This window comes from Arvicanthis niloticus, chromosome 9 (genome assembly GCF_011762505.2).
Source record: "Arvicanthis niloticus isolate mArvNil1 chromosome 9, mArvNil1.pat.X, whole genome shotgun sequence".
NCBI classification, from domain to species: Eukaryota; Metazoa; Chordata; class Mammalia; order Rodentia; family Muridae; genus Arvicanthis; species Arvicanthis niloticus.
In genome coordinates this window covers 58,965,794-58,986,660 of record NC_047666.1, presented here as the reverse complement: position 1 = coordinate 58,986,660, position 20,867 = coordinate 58,965,794, and the positions used below count along the sequence as shown (strand labels likewise).

At 49.5% G+C, this 20,867-nt stretch overlaps 1 protein-coding gene across 21 annotated transcripts in view; it reads left to right on the top strand.

Moving 5' to 3' along the window:
- The window catches only part of Mical3 (microtubule associated monooxygenase, calponin and LIM domain containing 3), a 194,537-nt gene that overhangs the window by 37,697 nt on the left and 135,973 nt on the right, over positions 1–20,867 (top strand). For 15 of the 21 annotated variants that reach the window (XM_076940490.1, XM_076940488.1, XM_076940487.1 and 12 more), the window contains exon 2: positions 11,496–11,549. The exons of 3 other annotated variants lie outside the window; for them this stretch is intronic. The gene's annotated coding sequence lies outside the window, so the exon portion shown is untranslated. Of the gene's footprint in view, positions 1–43; positions 120–10,520; positions 10,719–10,746; positions 10,801–11,495; positions 11,550–20,867 lie in introns of those variants that run through there. 3 more of the 21 variants (XM_076940474.1, XM_076940493.1, XM_076940494.1) reach the window with 3 other exon arrangements.

The window sequence follows — 20,867 nt, the reverse complement described above, 5'->3', positions numbered from 1 at the left end:
ATCTCTGTACTTGTGAACATCAGAATTCTATTTGATTTTATAGCTGGTTAATATTCTATAAAATCCACCATCTACCAGGCTGGCCATGAACCTGCAGCAATCCATGCCCCATTTCACGGGTGAGTCTTGTACCTGTCTGCTTTATGGGGCTCTGTTCCCTTACAGTGTTATTAGGAATGCTCGTGTTTTTATGTGCCAGTATGATTTCTCTTCCCCAGGTTGTTCGCATAGAGGAGTGAAATCCTGGGTTGTAGGGTAAGTGGGTGCTTATCATTTGGAAGAACTGCCAAAGTACTTTCCCAAAGCACTACCGAGGAGGTCAGTTTCTCCGCATCTTTGCTAACCTTTTTCTTCCCCCTTTCCTCCCTTCCTCCTGCTGGACACTGGGCTCAAGTCACCTCCCCAGTGGGACCGTGCGTCTGGGACAGTGGGGATGCACTCTGTGCGCAGCTCTTGCCTGCCTTGTTTATCATCAAGTGATGTCCTACTGCTGACCATTTAAAACAATGGCTTATCATTTCCTTGTTGAATTGTTGGAATTCTTTATATACTCTGAATGCAATTTCCTTATCAAACGTGTGATTTGCAAATCTTTTCTTCTATTGTGTAGGTTGTCTTTTCCAGGTTGTGGTTAGGCCTTGAAGTAATCAGGGTTTTTTGTTTGTTTTGGTAAAGTTTAGCTTGCCTTTAGTTCTTTAAAAAAAAAAAAAAAAAAAAGCCTAGACTTTTTGAACTTTCTATATGTTTGATTTCAGGACTTTCAAGTGTTTGCTGAATTGAAGGCCAGAGAGCTGAATTAGCCTACAAGTTTCTGGCTTTTTCATCTCAAGAACTAGTTGACTTGGTTTTAGATTTTGGAAACTTAGCCAGGCAGTGGTGGCTCACGCCTTTAATCCCAGCACTTGGGAGGCAGAGGCAGGTTCAAGGTTCTGAGTTTGAAGCCAGCCTGGTCTACAGAGTGAGTTCCAGGACAGCCAGGGCTACACAGAGAAACCTGTCTCGAAAAAAGATTTTGGAAACTTAAAATCCTATGCACTCAGAATGAAGGTCATACAGCCTTGTAAGGCATTTACTTATGATGCCTCTGATAAACCGAAAACCAGGTGTAAAGTGATTCTGACTAAACTCACTGACTGAGTTCTGGGACCTGGGTTTAGCTGGGTTTGAGGTAGATACAGGAGGTCTGAGGTGGTGTGTCCAAACTCAGAGAACGGAACACTGCCGTTACCCGAGGTTCCCTTACCACTCTCATGTCACCTCACGGGATTTGGTCCCCTGAAATGCACAGCTTAGTGCATCTGAGTTATGTGTACAAAGTACCAGAAGGAAAGACAGTGTGAAGCCATCAACCATCCTGATCTCTCCCACATACATCAGTCCAAAGAGGACACGTGACAATCTGGACGGTCACAGTGACATTCTGCTGACACTCATATTTGCTGCCCCCTTTGTGTCACGTGGCATTCTACACTCACTAGTAGATCTTGTGTCCCGTGCCAGGTGGGAAGAACTGGGGTTGCTCAGAAGAGTCTGCTCCGTGTCTGGGGCTCTTCTTTTGGGGACACAGTTGGAGTGACTTTTTTTGTTGTTGTTTTGTTTTGTTTTTCAAGACAGGGTCTCTCTGTGTAGTCCTGGCTGTCCTGGAACTCACTCTGTAGACCAGGCTGACCTCGAACTCAGAAATCTGCCTGCCTCTGCCTCCCAAGTGCTGGGATTAAAGGTGTGTGCCACCACTGCCCGTGGGGTGACTATTAAATGTGTTATTTCATAGTCATTTTTTTCGTGGCTCTCTAGCTCTTTATCTCCATGCCTAAATTGGGGTAAGTGCATGCGTCGGATTTTTCTCTTTGCATGTAACCTGAACAAGCAGTATAAATCACATAGCTGGGAAGAGAGTGATGGAGCACATGAATACAGATAAATAAAGGAACAGGAGAACCAAGTAAGGAAAAGGAGTGAGTGTGATGTCTGTCTGTCTGTCTGTCTGTCTGTCTGAGTGCAAGGAGGCTGTAGGATTTGTTATATAGAAAGCTAGTCAGGTAGTGCTTGTGACACTTGAAATAAGTCCAAGGGGATGTGGTTCAGTAGTAACTGCTTGACTAACATACACAAGGTCATAGGTTCTGTTCTTAGCACAAAACAAATTATTAGTTAATTAAGAATTAGTCAAATTAGGGCTGGAGAAATGGTCCTGTGGTTAGCAGCACTTCTACTTTTTCAGAGGACTGAGATTTGGTTCCCAGCACCCACACAGCTGCTCACATTTCCCTGTAAGTCCTGCTCTAAGATACTCGAGACCCTTTTTTGGCCTTTGGGGGGCACCAGGCATAGATGTGGTGCATATATGTAGGCAAACACTCATACACATTAAAAAAAAATCTTTAAAAAAATGTTTTCAGGCTTGTTCATTTAGCAGTAGCCTGGAGGCGGCAGAATTTGTGGCTGACTGTTTGGCAGGTATAACTTTGAGGTGAAGCATGGTCTCATGGTCATTCCTGTTCTGAGGGAGCCGCTTCATTCAAGTGTGTGACACTGGGCAGTGGTGGCATCCGAGATGCCAGAGCATAGGACTTTGATCACAAGGTTGGCCTGAATCTGACAGTTCTTTCTAAGAATGCTCTTGGAATGACCTTGGCCTCTGTGTTTTGGTGCCTGCTGGGGTCATCGTTTGATACATTGAAGATAAATGTGACCTGGTTAAGATTGAAGGCCCTAGAGTCGGACAATTTGAGTTCATTTTCTCTTCTTCCACCACTAACTGTGTGTTCTCAACACAAGGTGCCTACTAACAGCCACCCTGTGAAACTGCTGTAACAAGTCAATGAAACCAAGCCCCAAAGAAGAGCTTACTATAAACTGGTGCTTCTCACGGAGTAGATACCGGTGAAACGCTGGCTGTCCTACTGTGAAAAAGCAGACAGAGCATTAACACAGACACAGCCCTCTCCAGTGAAGGGCCTCCGATCCGGTGGCCATGCAGGCAGTGACACAGTGTGATGACAGCAGCACCCACAGACGTTTCTGGTTTGTTGGGCACCTTCCTTTAAGGTTCCTCGCTGTGGGTTTCTATGCGTGTGACTCTTTTTTTTTTTTTTGTAGCCGTATGCAAAGCAGAGTAGCATAACTCTTCACACACCCTGCACTGCTGCCTGCCTCGGCTGTGCTCACTCACCTGGAGCTTAGGAATGAGAAAGCCATTCTTTGCCCAGATCTGGGGAGCTACGCTGCTTGCGTGAGCCACGTCGTAGAGGAAGGAGGAAGTCCAAATCCTCAGTCTTCTCTGGTGACAGTTATGCCTTCTGGAGAAGGCCCTCTGGGGACTTGCCCTTGGAAAAGGTTCAGGATCACCTCTCCACTTCAACTATCCCAACCCAGGGCAGGGCTGAGAATGGAGGGGTGGCTTCATGACCCACCTCTCTGTGTCCATCTTTTATCTCCACATAGGTGCCCACTTGAGTCTAGAGTCACTTAACTAGGAGTTCTCTGGAGACAAGTCTTTCAGTAGACGGTGGCTACAGTCTTCTTCCTCAGTGGACTGTGCCTTTATTGTTAGAGTTGGTTTTTTTTTTTTTTTTAATCTTTTTGAGACAAAGGTCACATGTAGTCCAGGTGACCTTTGAACTTGCCATGTAGAGCATGACTTTGAAGTCCTGGTCCTCCGGACCTGCCTCCACCTTCCACGTCATAGGATTCCAGGTATGCTCCCAGACTCAGTGAGACAGGGTGTTGATACTAGGCTGTCCTTGAACTGCCTCTGTCTCCTGAGGGTAGGAATTACAGGTATGAGCTACCAAGCGTGGCTTCTGTTCACTTTTTTTTTTTTTTTTTTTTTAAATGTATGTGTATACTTGTGGAGGTCCGAGGACATCTTGAAGGAGTTTGGTCCCTCCTACCATGTGGGGTCTGGAGATCGGCTCATGGCTTCAGGCTTAGCCGCAAGCTCCCTTCTGCCGAGCCGTCTTGCAGCCTTCTTTTCGTCTTTTTGACGCCATCCTCTGAGGCATGGCACTCCCCAGTTTTTCCTGGGGATGCTACCAAATGGATGGAAGAGATGAGTGTCGATAACCTTTAATACACACACACACACACACACACACACACACACACACACACACACACACGTTTCCCTGCTCCCTCTTGGACCAGGCCAGATGGATATACTGCGGTTAACTCCCCACAGGGAGTTAAGATTAAAAACCCACAGTGGGCAGGTATGGGTGGAGGCAGGATGAGGGTCTGCCAAGAAGAAATGGGGCCGGCCAAGCCCATTGTGGGCCTGGTGCAGCCTGGCATAGGCACCAGGTAAGCTTCACACAGCAGGGTGTGGTCTGCTGGGCATGTGCAGACTTAGTGGGGGTGCCCGCGCAGCAGGTATGTGGGGCTGGCGGCCTGCTCGGCGAGCATTGGCATGATAGGTTGCTTTGGTTCTGGCCCTGCCAAAGGCTACATACGCTGCCGGGTCAGGTTACTGTTGCTGTGGGAACCGTGACCTTTGAATTTCCTGGCTTATGCCTGGAATTTTGCTTGCATAATGCTGTAACAAGTTTCCCCCTTCCCCTTTCTCCCTTCTCTTTGGCATCTCTCTTTCTTTTTTTAATCTCAGCAATCAAAGCTCCCTGCTGTTCCTCCTTCTCTTGTGGTAGATAGTCGTACCCACTTTTTTCCTGAAGCGTGTCAGCCGGGACTGCAGCTCGGTGCCCTGGGCTGCCCAGCAGATATTTTGGGTCTCCTAGTGAGTCCTTTGGGAAGGATGGGCCTCACCGGAGCTGGCATTTTAGGGTGGGATCAGCTGTGCTCTCATGTGTCTTCCATGAGCACCTGCTTTCCTTGTCTCTGTACTTGCTTGCTGTGTACCTGGAACATACCAGCTGGCTTAGCCGGTTCTCTCCAGACCTCAGTTTCCACTGGGGTCCCACCTTCTCTGGGCAAGCCTGATGACACATCATTACCTGAAGTTACCCTTTCCAGTGAGCTGCATCATGGGAGTGGGGCCAAACATAGCCTCAGGATATGTTTTCTTGTCCCAGGACCCTTTTATTATTATTTTTGGTTTGGGTAGCCTGGCTTTTCATTTCCATAGACGGAGTTATACCGTTATTTAAGGCTAAAAGAGTTTTAGCCGTTGGTTTGCTTGTTAACTGGTGTTAACTGGTGCCCATCAGTTTATATTTGGTGTGCTGTGTCAACCACGCCTTGGCTTCCCACTCTCTCACTCTTTTGAGACAGCGATTCATCTAGCCTAGCTGGCTTTGAGCTTCATATCCTCCTGTCTCAGCCTCCTGAATGCTGGAATCGTAGGTGTGTGCCCCTGTGCTCAGGGTTTTCTTTCTCCTTGTCTCCTGTTGGGTCTTAGGATGCTACCTAGTCTGGCCTGTAATCCTGGGTTCGAGCAAGTCTCTCTTCCTTGGCTTCTCAAGTATTGGGATGATGGGTGTCAACCGTTCTGCTCAGCAAGAGAGAATTAGTGTGTCTCGGGGAAGGCTTTGGCCTTTGAGCTCTGAAGGACATAAGAAAACAAATGCTACTATCCCAGTCTTTGAGATGTCCAGCCAGGCCTCCAGTAGCCTCACCTACCCTGCCATCCTCTTCACTGACCTCTAAACCCACTGGCCTTTGTTCTGGGAAGGGCCGAGTCTGAGCTCACTGGGTAACCTGTGCATCTTTGCTTCCTCCTGCCTCCAGCTCCAGTTTCTTCCTTCTTGGCCCAGCCCTGTGTGTCAGACAAGGCAGCACTTCCCTTACCGAGGCCTTGCTGTTATACTTGAGCCTTGGAGGACCGTCCAGGCCCTTCCCTCAGCTTTTGCTCTTTTCTTCACAGGCTGCGTCAGGGTGCACAGTAGAACGCTGCTTATGGGGAAGGGTAGGAGTTTCGTTCACTTTGAGTGCTCAGATCCAACACAGTACCTCACACCCAGTGGACTCAGTGGATGCCGAACTCAGGGACTTTCTGTACGACACAGAGTAACATAAAACGGTCAGCAGCCTGTTTATGCTGCTTTACTTGGCCTGCAAACATAGGCTTTGAGGGAGCATCTGAGGCACCCTTAGAGATAAAACTGAAATTTCATTGATTTAGGCTTCCCCCGCTCCCCCACTTCATCCTTCTTTTGTCCGTTTTTGGCTTGCACGAGGATGACCTGAGGCAGGGCGAGGCGGATTATGAGTCTGGCCTGTGGAATCCTAGACACTTGTTTTGGGACTCACTTTTGGGACACTCAGTTTTTCCTAAACTTGTAGAGTCGTTGGTGAGAGACCGCCTGAGCTTCTGGCAAAGCAGAGAGCAGTCTTCCCAGTTCCTCCTCTGTGTTCTCAGCTTTCTGGCAGCTTGGGCAGCCATGTGCCCATTCTGGTCTCCTGAAGGCTGCCCCTGGGCTCAGCCTTCCCTTCGACTACTTAGGACCTACCTGTGAGAACCTGTCAGGAAAGAACCTGAGGGCTTGGTGAAGTAATGTCTGTGAAGGTGGGAAGAAAAAAAAGTTCTGTGTAGCCACCCGATTCACTAATCAGACTTTCCTGGGTTGGCTCCTGGATCTGTCTGCTGCTGCCATGTTGAAGTAAACGCCACAGGAAGTGAAGTGGCCTCCTCACCTCTGCTGGCCCAGGACCTCCAAACACAGCCCTCAGACCCCAGTCTTGCGTGTGCAGGGCCACCGAGCTGCAGACAGCATCTCCTGGAAAGTGTCTGTCTGGGACCTCCTCTTCTGCTGCCTCCTGTTGGTGCCCTGCACTCTCAGAGCTGTTCTCATCCACTTTTCCTAGCCTGGAGAGGAGGCTGGTGAATTAGTTTTCATAGTAGGTCCCCACCCCTCATTATTGATCAGGAACCAGGTGTGGATGCCAGAGCTGACTTTCTATACTAACCCTCCTTCCTCCATTCATTGTTCAGCAAGCCATTCATCAGCCATGGAGTCACCCTGGGGTGTCTTCCCGTTCCCCAGCTCCCGTAGGCTAGAGGTCCTTAGGGGCTCTGTGGTTGGATGTGTGTCTAGTACAGTGTCAGATTGTGTTATTTGCTGTCATTAGACTCACATCGTTCGCTGTTCTTGTGTGCTGGGGATGGCACCCAGGCCTGGTGTCTACTATAAAGATACTCTACCACAGATGACACTCTGCCTCCATCTGTTGCAATGCAAGACCGTGTGGGTTTGTCTGACCTGGGTAGGGAGCTGCAACAGTCTGGAGCCGCCACAAGTCTACAGTGTTTCCTGGTTTTCCCTACCCAGGCCCAGAGAACTGTATTCTCTTTTTGGTTTGGATACAGGGTTTTGAACAAGCCCTAGCTATTCCTGGACTTGCTTTGTAGACCAGGCTGCTGGCATCAGACTCACAGAGATCCACTTGCCTCTGCCTCCCTAGTGCTGGGATTAAAGGCACGTGCCACCATGCCCCCTGAAAACTGCTTTCTTTCGGTTCACACACAGGTCCTAGGGATAAAACTCAGTTAGGCTTGGCAACAAGCACCTTTACCCATTGAGCCATCTTGCTACTGCCCTGTATGTTTGAAAGTGTTGTTAAGAGGTGTCTGTCCAGGGCTCCTCATGCTATGGGTGGTTAGTATGCTTGTGTTGTGTGCAGAGGCTAGGCCTGGGGGTACGGGGGGTCCATGGGCCAGGCCATCACACATTCCTGCTTGAGTGAACGATGTCCTAAACATATGTGTCCTGCTGTCCTCAGTGTGTGGACATGCTGTGTGTGAGCAACAGACAAGGGGCCCATGGGGAAATGTTGAATTCATAGCTTTTGATTCTCGGGCATTCTTCCAGCCAGCGGGCTGTAAGGAATAGTCTGTCCCAGAAAGATAAGAAATTGCTGATGGCAAAGAGAAGCTCTTCTGCCAAAAAAGGGTGGATTCTGTTGTGGTTATGCCTGTAATCCATACTTGGTGGGCTGCAAACCCTGCAGTGTGACCCTTTCCTAGTCCCCCTGAGTTGTGTGTGTAGCAGCACCTAGTAGTCACAGAGCTGGGTCCTACTTCAGGCCCTACTTCCTCATTCCACTGAGAGATTTTTTTTTTTTCCTGTCTCAACTCATTGTTCTTTCTTCTGTAGTTTTTATAAATATCTCCTAACCCCCATCCTTCCTTGAGCTAGTCAAATTTGGCATCAGGACGTCTTAGGGAAGGTGGGAGACGTAGTGAATCAGAGTTAGAGCATCATTCCAGACAGACTCGGGAAGGCAGCAGATCATTGAGGTGTCAGTGTTAGGATGCGCCTCCTGCATGGGAGACATGCTTGTGCAGAGAGCAGGCTTGTAGCATCTGGTTCACCCTTCTCCATGTCCTCCCTGGGAAAGCAGTGTCATCTGCTCTGTACAGAAGTCCCACACTGGCTGATTGGACCTCCAAGTGTGCCACCAGTTGAGAAAGTGCAGACTGCAGGGGTCAGAAGTCCTGGCCCTGAAGCTGCCTCGCTGGACAAAATCATCTTGTGCACTTTCTTCTCATCTATAATTTGCAGACAACTGCAACTGCTCGTTATGTGGTTTTGGGATTAAGATAGTAGCAGACATAATTACAGAAGACTGTTAGTGTATTGGTTGTAGACTTCCTGGGGTCAGATTCCAGCTGGTCCATTCATGCTGTGTGACTTTAGGCAAGTTACTGGATCTCTCTGTGTCTCCTTTTTCTTTTATATAGATCCATGTTGGCAATGGCACCTCCCAGTGAGCATTTTGTAAAACCCCGATGAACTGGGACACACACACTTCTTCTTCCCTATCATATGTAATGTATATTACTAATGGCAGTTACTTTTTAAAAAGCTGTATTTTGTTTAGAGAGGGTCTCAGATAATGCATGCTTCTCTCAGACTCGATTCACAATTGACAGTGTCCTTGAACTCCTGGCCCTTCCATCTCCAGCTCCCAAGGGCTGAGACTGAAAGCTGGGATTATACACATGTGCTACTATGTCTGGCTTGACAGCGGCTGTCGTTGTTACTGCTGGCATCTTTCATAACCTTCACCCTCCTCATACTTAGGGACAGGAGACTAAGGCATAGAGCACCTCAGATGTATAGTAGGAAGCTGCCTGCAGTCATGGTAGGTGTGACCTTCAGAGCACTTCTCCTAATGTTGAAATTGGAAGCACACATTGCTGATTTCAGAATCTTCAATCCCAGTTATTCCTGGGCACAGTGTTGCAGGCCTTTAATTCCAGTATTCCCTGAGGCAGAGTCAGGCAAATCTGTGGATTCTTTCTTGGCCAGCCTGGTCTATATAGTGAGCTCTAGGCCAACCATGGCTACATAGTTAGACCTTGTCTTTAAGAGAGAGAGAGAGAGAGAGAGAGAGAGAGAGAGAGAGAGAGAGAGGGGAAGGAAGGAAGAAAGGAAGTATCCAGGTCTCGTGAAGGTTCGATGCCCCAGTGTAGGGGAATGCTAGGGCGATGAGGTGGGAGTGGGTGGATGGGTGGGTGGGTAGGTGGGGGAGCACCCTCATAGAAGCAGGGGGAGGAGGATGGGATAGGGGAGGTGCGGAGGGGAAACTGGGAAAGAGGATAACATTTGAAGTGTAAATAAATAAAATAACCAATAAAAAATAAAATCCAGGTATGATCAAAATCCATAATGTCATACCTAAGCCAGCCATAGCGGACCTGGCTAAGGCTCAGTCAGAGTTCAAGACCCACTTGGGCTACGTGAGGAGATCCTATCTCAAAACCCAACATCAGGCAGTCCTGTCTTCTCTCAGGCACACATAAGAGGAGGTCTCTGTGAGCGAGTGTCCTATTCAGGATGTGGGGACAGGCCAAGCCACAGGGCTTGCCCCAGGACTGCCCCACACTGAACCGTCCCCTCCTCTGCCTCAAGCTATGGCGGGTCTCCTCTAGGCTTGTGGACCTTCTGTCCTGTTCAGATTCAGGCTGGCCACCTTTAGCTTTAGAGGTGTAGACAGTCTCAGGCTCCACAGCCAAAGCCAGAGCCTTCGGCCGCTCTTTCCAAAGGCCGCTGGCTCCTTGTTCTTGGAAGAGCAGTCATGTCTGAGTCTGGAATTTGTGTAGAGCAATTTTTTTTTTTTTTTAAATGAAACTGAAGTCATTGAACCTTGTCCTTTGTGGATGAAGTGCTAGTTACTTTCTGAGGACTGTCTCAGGCTAGAAACCAGCTGTTGTTCAGTGACCACAGTTCAGTGATGGAACAGCTACTCTGGGAAGCATGTTCCCACTCACGTAGCATGTTGTCTGGGACCTTCGTGTGGACTGTAGCTGGTCCAGTTGGGTGACAGCTGGCACAGGTTCAGGAGGTATTATCTCACAGAAGGTCGAAGTTTCCTTGAGCTAATCCATTTGACGCCCTTTCCCAAAGCCCTGGGGGTAATGCATGTGGGTGTGAGCTTTGTGTGGAGATGGTGACTAAAATCCAAACATGTGGGTAACCCAGACTCACGCTTTAGTTACCAGGACAGGTTGTCATCTGGTGACCTGGTGCTAGCTGTGCTGTCCTGTGTAGTGTGATGTCCTCAGTTGGTGGCTATGTCATAAATGGCTGCAGTCCTGGGCTTAGGGGGTGTATGCCTACCCTGAGCAGGATGGAGACAAAAACTCCAGTAAGACATGATGGGAGGGTGGTCCTGAGGGGCACAGAGTGACAGCCCAGCGCAGCAAGCTGCTTTTCCTGGCCTTGCCACTCCAGGATTTCCTGCTCAAGCCAAGGAGGAGAGGCTGGGGTTGGCACTATTGCCAACCTCGTCCTCGTGAGACATAGACTTCAGCCCTGGGGGTAATGTCACTTTTCTTATTCAATTTAGGTGGCATTTGGCCTGGGATTGGAGAGCTGGCTCCCTCACCTCCATTGGCCAGAAGTATGTAAGAGTCTCAAGATTTTAATTATAAATATGTTACAGTGGAGAGTGTGTCCTTAAAATATGTCCCTAGGAACCTTGTGCCTACGTGAGTGTGAGCTGGTTGCCTGGTTGGTTGAGATGCTCTCATATGGAGCCAGGAGCACCTACCTTGAAAGGTGTTTTCCTTGGATCTGGGTTTAGGTGAATAGTACAGAGATGGCTTTCCTGTTCCTCAGTGCTTTGGAATGTCTCAACCCTGGGGTGATGCTGGCCAGCACTGCACTGGAGGTGTAGATGGACTCAGGCGAGTGACAGGTTTTACCTGAGCACCTTGTGGTATTCTGGGGTCTACCTGTCCTCATCTCTTTGAGGTCCCACAGAGGAAGGGCAATGCCTGGCCTGGCCGTGCGTTGTATTTTGGATTTCTGAGTGTTAACCCCAATGTTAAACACCAAATGTTAAAAGACTTCATCACCCACTGGAGGCGGTGGAACGTGGAGGGGGTCGTGCTCAGTCTCAGTAGTAGAAAATTAGGCCACTAGGGATGTGCTGGGTCCCCTTTGCTTTCTATCCACCATGTGCTACACAAAATTCATCTACTCATGCGCAGGCTTTGATGTCTTGAGGCACCACAGCCCCAGAGTGATGGGGCCGGGAATTGTAAATGCAGACCTTGCAAACCATGAACTAAAGAATTCGTTTCCTTCCTTTAGGTTGATTTTCTCAAGTCCTCTGTCACAGCAAAAGAAGGCTAATACCATGGCAGGGTAAGGAGTGGGTAAATGGGCCGAGCGCGTTAACAGTTAACAGGGAGGTGAGGGTTGCCAACCTGCCTGCGTATATATGCATAGGAGGAGATGATGTCACTAACACCTAGCTGCCTTCTCAAGTGAGGTGTCCCCAGGAGAGGCCTCTCTAAACCTTGAGCTCTTGGGAATGTTATGGATAAAGAAATGTCATTAGCTAGAAGATCACATGTCTGTTTTTCTGCTCCTTGAGCGGGCTGCAGACAGTGAGTCCAGTTGTGTGGTGTGCCCTGTGCTGCCTGACCCACTGGAAGTTCTTTCAGAATCTGCTGTATCAGAATCTGCTGGTGCTTAGAATTTGTTAGATTCTCAACTCCCCCCCCCCCCCCCCCCCACCCCCACCCCCGAGACAGAGTCTATACAGACTTGGCTGTGCTGGAACTCACTGCATAGACAAGGCTGACCCCAAACTCAGAGATCCGCTTGCCTCTGCCTCGCAAGTGCTGGAATTAAAGACGAGTGCCACCAGCTCTACCATGCTTGGCTGATGGTATTCCCTTTTTAGCTTTGTTCTTCCCCTGCCATGGTTCTGTTCTGACCCAACCTTCATCCCAGCAACTGCTCACGCTTCTGGGTATCATCTGGCCAGTTTCATGTTCCTTGGGGTCCTGACTCAGAAGCTTGCCACAGTGCTCAGGAGAAGGGGATGCTGCTGGCGTGTCACCTTGTGCTACATTTGGCTGTTTTACTGTGAGCGTCGAGCAGTTGCAGACACATGGTTGTCAGACCCACCGCTCTTCTCCACAGTGGCTGAGGAGACTGTCAGTGGCAAAGTGCTTCTGGTTTGCCTTATATCAAGTTCCTTTCCCCATAGGTCTTTTAGTCAGAGAGTTAGTGAGGACTGGCCAGGTGTGGGTGCAGCAGGGTGCTGTGGCCTGAGTCACTGATTCAGAAGTAACTGGTGAAGCTGAGCGTGGCTGGGGCACAGACCTTCTGGCTTGCTTTCTACTCCCTGTCCTCTGCCCCATGAGCTGGGGCCACCATCTGTGGAGGCATGCTTGACTCCTCGGTAGCACTCAAGTGCCCATGTAGGGAGGAGTGGCCGTCGTGGGCTGTGTGCTGAGAATAAGGCTTTCACCTTTAGAACTGTGTTCAGCTGTCTGGTAATTTGGGTTAGGGAATGGGGCTGTGGAGTGAGAGTTGATACAGGGTTTCTCAATGTAGCACTAGGTGGCCTAGAACTCACTATGTAGACCAGGCTCAAAGATCCACCTGATGTGGATGGGGTTAAAGGCGTGTGCCCTCACACCCAGCTAGCTATTTTGGCTATGGCAAATGAGGGATAGATTTGGGGTTAACAAACAGCCATTCGAGGAGATAGAGAACACAGTGGGTGGCAGGCTGTCCCAAGTGGAGGTGGAGCGGACGACTGCCCTGCTGACCCGGGACTGACCTACTCCTCTGCACCTTGGGAGTGCCAGGGCTGGCCAGCCCATTCTCACCTCCAGCCGGCCCCAGCAGGATGAGATGCTTGTGTGCTCTTGGTTTGTTCCTCCCTTTCTCAGACAGACACGGTCCCCTGGCCATCCCTCATATCCCGCCCCACACAGCTTCTGTCCATTTGACCCATGCTTCTCTCTCTCTCTCTCTCTCTCTCTCTCTCTCTCTCTCTCTCTCTCTCTCTCTCTCTCTTTTTTTTGGTTTTTGAGACAGGGTTTCTCTGTGTTGCCCTGGCTGACCTGGAACTCACTCTGTAGACCAGGCTGGCCTCGAATTCAGAAATCCGCCTGCCTCTGCCTCCCAAGTGCTGGGATTAAAGGCGTGCGCCACCACTGCCCGGCCGACCCATGTTTTTCTCATTGTGGCTTCTTTATGGAGGCAAACCCTTGGGTTTGGCTAGAGCTCTGACCCACCTTCTGCCATCTCCATTCTGTCTCCATGGCCCTCTGCAGGGAGGCCCTCTGTACTGGACCAAAGCTAACATATTCAAAGAGCCCCACTCCCTTTCAACCTGGCTGCCATTCTCTCTGACCCCGTTTTCTGTGGTGGGCACACTGTCCCCCCCTCCTGCTAGCCTCATAGCTTACCCCAACACTCCTGTCTGTCCTCACCTTGGCCTCCCCTACAGCATGTGCACTTCCTGCTAGGTCCCCGGGGTACTCTCAGCCCCCGAGAGCTGAAGCTTCAGGGAGATAGGGTATCTACTGTTCTGCCCCTAGCACCTGTCACTTGGGGGTTGGGCAGTAAATGTTTGTTGAGTCTCTTTATGTTGGTTGTACAGAATACGCACACCACAGTGGGTGCGTGGAGGCCAGATGGAGACATAAGGTGTTCTGCTCTGTCGCTCTGACTTACTCTGTTGACACAGGATTGTTTCATTGAACTGGGAGCTAGGCTGGCAGCCAGTAAGTCCCAGCAGTCTTTCTGTCTCTATCCCTCCCTCCCCTTGGTGGGGGTTTCTGGTATATGTTTGGCCATGCCTGGCTTTTACTGTGGATGCTATTGATTTGAACTCTGTACCTCATGCTTGTATAGCGACCGCCATGACTGCTGAACCACCTGCTCACCCCTGTTAGCTTCTTTCATCGACTCTGTTGGTCACATCCTAAGCTCCGGAGCACACGTGTGTGTGTGTGTGTGTGTGTGTGTGTGTGTGTGTGTGTGTGTGTGTGTATACACCCATACATATGCAGAGTCACTCAGAGCCTAGTGAGGAGCAGTGTTGGAGATGGGGGACTTCCAGGAGGAATAGCAGCAGGCAGGAAGGGACTGAAAAGACCAGTCCTGCTGGGATGACACAGTCCCTTACCACAGCCCCAGGCCAGAACACACATTTGAACCGTAAGTGTCTCTGCTCACTACTCCTGTGTATTCTTCTACCTCTCCTGGGGAGGATGGAGGGACACGGGAGAGTGCAGCTTCCTTAGCTGATGCTGGGCCTTGCCCCTGAGGCCTGTGAATATTCTCTCTTTTTCCATTTCTCTTTAGTTTTATTCTCCATTTGATTTTATCTTTAGTTTTCTATTTCAGGAGGATTCTGTCCACACATAGTATTTACTTCCTTAACCTGCCATCCTGTGGTGATGATAAGGTAGAACACACACAATTTGGCAGACAAACTCAGGGCCTAGCACACTCTAGGCAATTGCTCAATCACGGAGGCACAGCCCTGCCTTGACACCTACCTCTAATTCCTGTTGCCCCTCCTCCACTAGCAGACAGCTACTGCAGGCATTTGCCCCTCGTGTGCCCACCCCTGGGGTTAGTCCTGCCTCCTAGCTGCTGTGTGCTTGTGCCATGACCCACTCCACCAAAGCTGGGCCAGAGTCACCTCTGCCTTTGTATTAAAGAAGACAATGTGCTCCAGCTTCAGCAGGTGAGGCCAGGAAATGAGCCTCATTGGAAAGGAGGCAGCCAAGCTGTGGGCTCAGCTTTCTTTTCTTTCTCGTATAATGGCTTCCAGTTATTACTGGTCATTGTCGTTCCTAGGAGTGAGTTCAACCTGATCTTTGAGAGCATTGCCTTTTAAGGAACAATGTATGGACCACATGGTCTGAGGCCCTGGAGTAACCTTGGCTGGGTGGAGTCTCAGCTGCTTGAGTTCAGGAACCTCAGGCTGAAGGAGCTTCCCGGTGGCAGGGCTTTTCTACAGGTGACAACTGCAGAAGGTCAGCGCCTGGCAACACCTGCCCTCCCACTGCAGACTGAGCATCCCTCGTCTAGATGCCCTGGGGCCTGACGTGTCACATGTCAGCTTCTGGCCTGTTGGGATCTTTGCATCCATGCAACACCTACCTGGAACTTTGCACTTCGGAGCATTTCAGCTTCAGATTGCCTGCAGGGCCGTGCAACCGTATTCTACAGTTGGAGGTGTTGAGGATCCCCTGTAAGTGCCCATCATCCAGAGCCCCTCAGGAGGACACATCATGTGGTCTTGTATCAGCCTCCTTAGTTGTGGATAGTATGTAATAGTTAATGACTTGGGGGACTCTTTCTTGCTTTAAGGATTCTCACAAAGCTTGGGTTCCTCGTCATTTGCGGATTGCCACTTGAGGAACTCCAGTGAATGGGTTCCATTGATGAGTCCCTCAGGACTGTCCTTAGTAATAACAGAGCTGTCTTGTTGGGATTAGCGTCACTGGGAATGACAGGGTCATAAAAGCATTGTTGTCTTTTATGTAACAGAAGTGTAGAAGGAGTAGCACAGTGCAGTCTCCAGGTCACCAGGACTTTAGCTCTCGTCTGTCCAGGAAGATGAATGTTCTGGTCCTAGTAGCCATAGCAAGGTAGTTACAGGCTCCACTCTGAGTAGACAGGTAAAAGTTTAAGTTGACCTAATTTCATATATCCTGGTACATAGAATGTTCTTCAGGTTACCTTATGACCAGTCAGGATGCTGGATCTCCAGCTGTCTTGTTTTTGTCTTCAAGGAAAACAAAACGAGATGCTTTAGTCCATTTCTGTCATTTATGAAGAGAAGTTTAATAAACTGCTTGTGGTAGTATACAGCCAGGAATCAGGAGTTGAAGGTTATCTTCATAGTAAGATCAAGGATAGCCTGGGCTATATGCGGTTGCCCCCCCCCCCCAGTTTTTTATTTTGATTCTTGTTTCTGGAGTTCAAGAACCCTAAAAGTGGTATGGCTATCTTTTCAGCATCTGGTGCCAGCTTCCTGCCCTGTCATAATGTGACAGAGGCCACTGGGTAAGACAGAGCAGGCCCACTAGCAGGGATATAAAGGCTTCTATAAAGTCACTAATACCACTGTGGAGACACTAGGTTGTTGGCTTATATAGCCTCAACCACCACCACCCTTCAGTCACCCACGGCTCTGCCTCAGGCCACATAAGCTTCTGTGCTACAAAGCAGGAAACACAAAGTGGATAGACAGAAGATATGGATGGCCCACATCTTTTAAAGGATCTTATCCAGAAGGCACACCCATGTCTTCTATCTCATAGAACAGTCTACCTATAGAACAGTTAGGCTAGTCTCAAGAGAGGCTGGGAAATGCCTTCCTTGCCTCAGGTTTGTAACGGAGCCAGGTTGGTGAGTTGGAGTTCTGTAGTGCCTACTGCACTTCCTGGTAGTGCCTACTGCACTTCCTGGTTGAGGTTGGAGTGAACATTGTTATTTCCTGCCCCATGGGAGTCTAGTTCTTCCCTGTGTCCTGGGAACCTAGAGAGGACCTAAGTAAAAGGTCTGTGGAGACCCAGAGACTGGATGGCCTTACCCTCTCAGTCCCTCTTATGAGCTAGAGTACAAAGCTCAGTTGGAAGCTGTAGGTGAGGTCTTCCTGGCCAGTAGTGACACTGTCTGACCTGTGAGACCAGGTACCACTAAAAACACTGGAGGCCCTCTTTCTGCTGCTCCTTTTTATTCTGATTTGCACATAAACTTTGCAAATACCATTTGATGGCCTAAAATACAGATTTATGACTGAAACTGAAATTACTCCCTAGACCCCAGGTCTTAGGAAACCTGGGTGCTGTACCTACTCATTGAGCCAGTCTCCAATGCAAGCCTCTGGGACCTCATCCTGGGGCTTGCAAGCCCAAGATCTGTTTTCACTTCCTACCTCAACACTTGAAGTGCACAGAAATAGAGCTGTCAAGAGAAACTGGGGGTTCTGGTTTGCCTTCATGAACAATACCCTGGAGTGGCTGTAAGAGCACTCGTCTAACATGCTGGGGAGCACTCATCCTGAGACCTAGCATGCTAGGGTGAGTGAGATGACTGCTGGGGAGCACTCATCCTGAGACATAGCATGCTAGGGTGAGGGAGATGATTGCTGGGTGTGGGTAGGAGTGTAGGTGAGTGCTAGTTCTTCGTGGGGACCTGGGGCACACTGTGCCATGCTTCAGTTTCCTCAGTGAGTGGAGAGGAGGTTGGGCTGGTCTGTGCTTGACGGCATGGTGGGTGGATAGGAGTTGGGCTAGACCAGCGAGTGGCAGCCACTCCTGATTCTTCGCTGTGGCTACTTTCCTACCCTGAGTTAGGGAGAACTTTAAGGCACTGGCAAGGGAAAGCTAGTAGCCCAGAGTGTTCATTTCTCAGAGATTACCATGTGCTAGACAGTCTGTGACGATTAAATCATTGTCGTTTATCCTAACAAGAACCAGAGAGGCTGAGTGGTTTATTACAGTCACACAGCTTCTACAGAGCTGAACAAAAAGATCCAGCTCCAATTCTGCTTGACTCAAAGCGATTGGCCTGCATCATACAGAATTTGATCCCCTTTTCACTCAATCAAATGTTCCAGGCAGTTCCAGGCGCTGAAGATAACAGCAATAAGCAAAGCAGACAAAAATTCCCACCCCCATGGAGCATGCGTCTTAGCAAAGGAGACTTTCTCAGCTTCTACTGTCAGATCCTTCTATCGCGTCTTCTAATACCACAGCTGAGAGAAATATCACAGCCTTTCTCTAGTTCCTTAGGGGTCTCTCTCTGCCCATGTCCACTTGTCCCAGAGAATGTCTTATCCATGCATCAGGATGACTCACACATCCTGGGCTGCCCTGAGTGGTGTGGCTCTTTCTTAGCCATCGAGGGAGCTGCTTGGCCATCCCAGCATCCCACTTGTGGCTCTAGAGGTGGGGCCCTGTGGATGGAGAAGGTCAAGGATGTTTTTGTCGATGTTGGGATCAGTCAGTGCCTGGAGACCGGTGCTTTCCTTTGATTCTGGACAGAGGAAGGGATGGGCCAGAAGAACACTTCCTGCCGTCCTGTGTTCGAGGCCACTTGAATGAGAGCTCTAGGTTTGATGTTGCCACCCGTGTTCTGATGTTGGGGGCTGATGGGATTTGTCACTACTGTCATCTCTAGTCATGTGTCAGGCACTGGTCCAGGCATTTTACATGTCGCTACCTTCCTCCGAGGGTTTGCTTAGTTTTTTGTTTTATATGTCTGGGTGTTTTGCCAGCACTGGTGTTCTGTGTACTATGTGCATGCAGTACCTACAGAGGCCAGAAAAGGGTTTTGGATCTCTTGGAACTGGAGTTACAGCCCCAACTGGTCTTATGTCTTAGTTTATTTTCTACTGTATAATAAATTCCACAGACTGGCACAGTTCTAGAGGCCAGGAAGTCCCAAAGTGTGGAACCCAGTCAGAGGGCTGCCATGCTGCTGTATCATATGGCAGAAGGGTGAGCTGGCAGGTACCAGTCATAGGAAGCCTGCCCAGTTTCTGCTCAGGAGCCCAATCACGCGCAAGGGTGCATCCCTTAAAACTTTTAGCTAATGTGGTGGTTTGAATAAGCTTGGCCCAGGGAGTGGCACTGTTAGGAGATGTGGCCTTGTTGGAGGAAGTATATCACTGTGGGGGTGGGCTTTGAGAGCCTCTTCCTCCTCCTCTTCTTCCTCCTCCTCCTCCTCATTGCCTGGAAGATAGTCTTCTGGCTGCCTTTGGATCAAGATGTAAAGCTCTCAGCTTCTCCAGTATCATGTCTGCCTGCACACTGCCGTGTTTCCCATCATGATGATAATGGACTGAACCTCTGAAGCTGTAAGCCAGCCCCAATTAAATGTTGTCCTTTTAAAAGTTGCCTTTTGTCATGGTGTCTGTTCACAGCAATGAAACCCCCGACTAAGACACCTAGCCTTTGGCTTTTGTTTGTTTTCCAGATAGTTGGTGCTGGTCTGAAACTGATGATCTTTCTTTCTGCCTCCACATATCAATGGGCTGGCATTGTGAGCATATAGCACCTGGCCCCCATCCACTCCTCTACTCTTACAGTGACTGCAACGTTTCCAGGATGTCAGAGGGGACTCAGCACTGCCCCTGGTTCAGAGCTAATAAGTGTGTGTGGGGAGGTTTGCCTGGTGAGTTCTCGAAGGAAGAAGGCACACGTGTGGCAAGAGTGAGGAGAGAAGGGGCTGCAGGGGCCCTGGGCCATCTCCCCACTTAGAGTGGCTTGTTCTGGGTTGGAGGGACTGGCTTTCTATAAAAGGTCGAATATCTGCAAAGAGTCTTGTGCCTTAAAAACAATGGTTCTCAACCTTTGTGATGCTGCAACCCTTCAATACAGTTCTTTCTGTGGTGGTGACCCCCAACCATAAAATTGTTTCCTTGCTACTTTATAACTATAATTTTATTACTGTTATGATTGGTATGTAAATATTTGATATGCAGGATATCTGATATGCGATCCCCCCCCCAAGGGGTTATGACCCACAGGTTGAGAACCACTGCTTTACTGGAAGGAGAGTGGCTTCAGCCCCAGCATAGGGTGTATGCATGATTGTGGTTCTGTGAGCCCTAGGACTCCCAGCCTTCCAGTTGGCTTCACCTTTGGATTGCATATGTCACCTAACTTGAGTTATGTACTGGCTGCTTTTGTGTGTCAACTTGACACAAGCTGGAGTTATTGTTGAATAGACATTAGTAAGTATCAGGTGTGTTTGTCATGTGAGAGGAAGTCTCGGACCCTCATCCGGGACCCGGAGGGAGGGGTTGCTATATATTCCCTGTGTTCTGCAGCTTGCTGAGCCCTTCTCGTGGTGCAGCTCTGTTCCCACCTCAGATGCACAGCTGGATATGGAGCAGGCTGGCCATTTTCATTGACAGTGCTCCTGCCTCAGATCTGTCTCTGATTCTGAGTATAGTACTCTGTCACTATGCGACCTTGCCTCTTTATAAACTGTACACTGTGGGCTGCAGTGGTATGAGCACTTGTTTCTGTCACCGAGGAACCAGCTGAGTGAGGATAATGCCCCGTCTGAGACAGTGAAGGAAGTGGCCCAGCCAGGAAGCCCAGAGCATCACTAGATGGCAAGGCTGCTGTTTCATCCTTCTCCTGGGAGACTTGGCACAGGGTGGAGCCGCCAATGGGGTTTCCTGTTCTATTCATTGTGGTCAGGGAGGGCTGAAGGGCAGGTAGCACACAGAATAATCTGGCTAGTGGCCTGGCGTGTGGGGAGTCCATGGTTTTAAGCCTCTATGCCAGTGGGTGGTGGAGTAGTTGAAGTTCCCTGAGACACTGCTGGGTTGGCCTGTGGACACCATGCACTGAAGTGGGACCAACCAATCAGAGAAACCTGCTGTCCTCATGGTGGCTGGGAAGCAGAAGTGGGAAGGGGCTACGGTGCCAGTGTCCCCTCCAAGGACATGCCTTCAGTGACCTAACATTCTAGTAGGTCCCTCCTCCTGCAGGTTCCACCTCTTCCTAAAAGTGCCGTAGGCTAAGTGATCAAGCCTTGGACCCATGGACATCTAAGATCCAAACTCTAATAAGCAGTGCGACAGTAGGTACATTTGCATCTTTTCTAATATGCAGGACACACCCGGATGATGGGCGTATGTGTTCCTGTTTCCCAGGTGTCTTCTTTCTTTCCTTGATT